The following is a 3,525-nucleotide window of genomic DNA, read 5'->3' on the forward strand; positions in this document are numbered from 1 at the left end:
CGGAACACAATTCTACATCACTTAAAGTTCAAATAGATTAAAAACAGGAGGAATATATAATTATATTAAAAAGTGAACTAAAAGAAAAAACGATTTAAAAAAATCAACAACGATTGTAAAATAAGATCTCCAAAACCAATTCTGCTATTTAAAAGAGGAAAAGAAAAGTAAATTTGACTGCCCCCAGCAACCCAAAGTTATACGAAGCTTGAAGAATGTCAGCCTTTATACCGAGAAAAGCTTGAACGATGTTAGCTTTTATCCTGAAAAGTTATCGTAGCCATGAAAGGCCTGCAAGTATAAACTCACACTAACACAGGAGGACTGATTGATTTTGCCAATACCCAATTTCAAAATGATCTCCGAATAACAGATGAAAGGACTATACCTAGTATTCCCGAAAATGTAGCATCTAGCCCACCTCAAAATGTTGCAGTCTTTGCATGGCGTTGTATGAGTGCTTGAATAACATCTTCACTGTGTTTGCCGAAAAATCGCACGCATGCATTTGTAGCTTCTGTTGCAGAAAGCTCTATGGCCCAGCCTCTATTACCAACCCAATGTTTCAAACCTTCCAGCTCGCGAGCAGCCATGGCAAGGGTTCGCAAGTCGCCCGGCACAGTGTTTACAATGACATGCAGAATTTCATGACCGGAAGGAATGGGGTCCTCCAGAGTCTTCTCAAAGAACTCATTCGACTGCGTTCGAGCCCAATAAGCAATCACATAAGAAGCCCGAATCCACTGTTTTTCCTTCTCTTTCATTGTACGGTACGTCAAGAGCTTTTTCTCCATTGACTCGTAAATGTCAACAAATTTTCTAGACATGGGGAGATCCGTTGGAAACTCTAGTCCTGACGACCTTGCGTCGTTGGTTTCCTGCAGAGCCTTGTCGTGCAACTCTACGAACTGTTCATTCAAGCTCTTAAAGCTACCTCTGAGAGGTTTCTCCCGCTCACAACGCTTGCAGTTGCACTTGAAACCGCAGGCTTCACAGATGGCTTCTCGCTGCGGGAGTGGAGCCAGGGCATCGAAGTACGAAATAGTGATTTCTTCTCCCTTGTCGATTGGCTTTGCCGCATGCAAGAACATCGCTTTACCCACATTAAGTCTGGCTAAATTTGGAATACACGAGTGATTAATGAAAGATGGCAGCAACCACAACCCAGTAAATCCCTCATTCGAGGCCAACATTTCTGCCCTTCCGGCAAAGGAGTTTCGGGAAACAATTTTTCGGATACGCTGTTTGTCGATCTATAGCAGCGGCATTTCTGTTGTTTCCTGCCTGTTTGCATCGAATAAATGGGTCGCCGGAGTGGAACCGCGGACTCGTTCAGAACCATCGTCTAGGGCATATAGCTGTTGTAACAATTTCTGAGATTCTTCGGCAACGCAGACTACAGCGTCTACGAGTGTCTTCTGCTCAGAGGAACCCTCCATTGTGGGCGTGAGATAAAATTTGAAAGGCCTGAACCCTTGGCCGTCGATGGCAACGGTGTTGCTTACTGAGAGGAGCTCGCCGGTGCTAATTTTCTTGGTAGCATAGAGCCCGCGGCCACGACAGTCCTTCGTCATCTTGACCTCCACATCGCCAATGAAGTCCACAACCTCCGGAGGCGGTTCCGTTTCGAGCAAGAAGCCCGAAATGTCGTACTTCCCCTGGCGGCTCGGAGCACAAGAAGCCCTCGACTGGCACAAAGCAGCATCAATATCTGCTTGGCCGGGGCTAGCCTGGAGCGTCGCTTGAAGAACCTGGCACGCTTGGGCATAGTGTTTGAGGCCGTCCAGAGCTCGGCCTTTTCGGAACATAGTTTTCAGATGACCAGGTTCGATCTGAAGGCCCTGGTTAGAGTCCTCAAAAGCCCGTTCATACTCGCCCATCTGCAGGTACGTCTCCGCCCGGTTGGAGTAAGCCAGCAATCGCGTCTGTTTGGCCGCTTCGCTATCACTTAATGCGCGAATGCAGTTGGTGTAATGGGTCACTGCGCCGCGCCAGTTTTGCCTCCGGAAGCACTAGTTGCCCTTGCCGCATTCCTCCTCCAAATCCAACTCGCCCATATTAACGGCTGATGTTTCTTCCGTCATCGTCACTAGATTTGCAGGGTTGTTCACTCTGACAGCGAGGCCGTCGTCAAGGGCTTGCTTCAAGTAGGGCTCCTTGATAGCCACTTTGGCTCCATTGGGGTATTTTGCTCGGAGTGCTGCAGGGGTGGACTCGGAGGCGGGCACATTGTGGATGCCGACTCTAACGGCAAGGCCTTGGTCGTCCTCAAGCACGGTCATGGCGCCAGCAAATTTGGAAGGGGTCGACGCAGAGGGTGCCAAAAAGGACCCGGCCGCGGTGTGTCTGATCGACATTGAGGTCCATGAGTTGGATGGGTCGGAGGCCTTACAGGGACGCAGAGGGCTCTGCGGCGACGTGATCTCGCAAGGACATGATGCCAGTAGAGAGATTGCCTGATGTCAGATAAGCATGGCTTCGAGCAGTACTTTCATGCTGTCAGACCAGAGTTTTCTTGTCAAATAACTCCCCAGCGTCTTGCGCGGTTCGGAGCTGAGACATGGCTTCTGCTATGTTCTGCATAGTTTCCATGGTTACCGATTGAAGCGAGGCAGGGCTTTAATAGAACCCACAGGGAACGAGCTGTACAATCACCGAGGCGATTCGTTATTCCCTATCAACGCATTCTTGGGAGAATGTAATGGGCGCGAAATAAATGCCCGTGGCTAAATAGCAGAAAGAATGCATCAGATGTGACGTGTTTTAAAATTTATTAATTAATTTAAAAGTAATAAAACAGTAGTTCTATAATTTTAAAAATAATTAATAAATTTAAAAAATCGTTACATCTGGTGCAAATATTCTGCTGCGTAGACATCGCCGAAATAAATTCCAATTTGAAAGCAAATCGATTTTAGTTAGTTTTCTGTTTAGCTTTTAATTTCCTGTAGTTGGGAAACAGGTGGCAGGGTGGGAGTAGTGGGGTTCATATATTGTTATAACAAAAAGCGGCACGGACTTGAAAGCAATAGTTGAAACCAAAAGCTTGTTTTTATTTTTAATGATTGATTTTAGGTCTCTCATAGTTATCCATTTTTGAGCCATAGCGTTCGAACTTTGGACATGTTGTTCATAGGCCTGTAGGCAAGCGTTGCTTTTCCCTGCATGTGAAACATGATTGGACTGCTTATAATTTTGCCATTTTTAGCCGTAGTATTCGGCCACATGTCAGCAGCTGAATATTGAAGGGGCCTTAAAACTCTAATATATGATTATAATTAATAACAATTCCCGGCTTTACAGCCATTCGTCATGCACAAATGCGCCGCCTATAGCCACCCTCTTCATTACATATTCATGCAAAGGACGAATATTATGGTGTGCATTGTTAATTAAAGTCAGAACTCAAAGGGACTTCATACCGTTCTGCCAGAATTCAAATCGTTTCTATAACCGTCTACTTTCCTTTTATTACTAGCACTTGTACTGCAAAGGTCCAAGGGTCAAGTCTATTATCTGACCAAA

General features: G+C 45.9%; 1 pseudogene; it reads right to left on the reverse strand.

Annotated features, from left to right (window-relative positions):
* Positions 1-422: 422 nt before the first annotated feature.
* LOC149580232 (methyltransferase FGSG_00040-like) lies at positions 423-2,562 on the reverse strand (annotated as a pseudogene).
* Positions 2,563-3,525: the final 963 nt, after the last annotated feature.

This window comes from Cupressus sempervirens, chromosome 1, assembly GCF_028749045.1.
Source record: "Cupressus sempervirens isolate cs-2001-9-10 chromosome 1, ASM2874904v1, whole genome shotgun sequence".
In the NCBI taxonomy this organism is placed as follows: domain Eukaryota; kingdom Viridiplantae; phylum Streptophyta; class Pinopsida; order Cupressales; family Cupressaceae; genus Cupressus; species Cupressus sempervirens.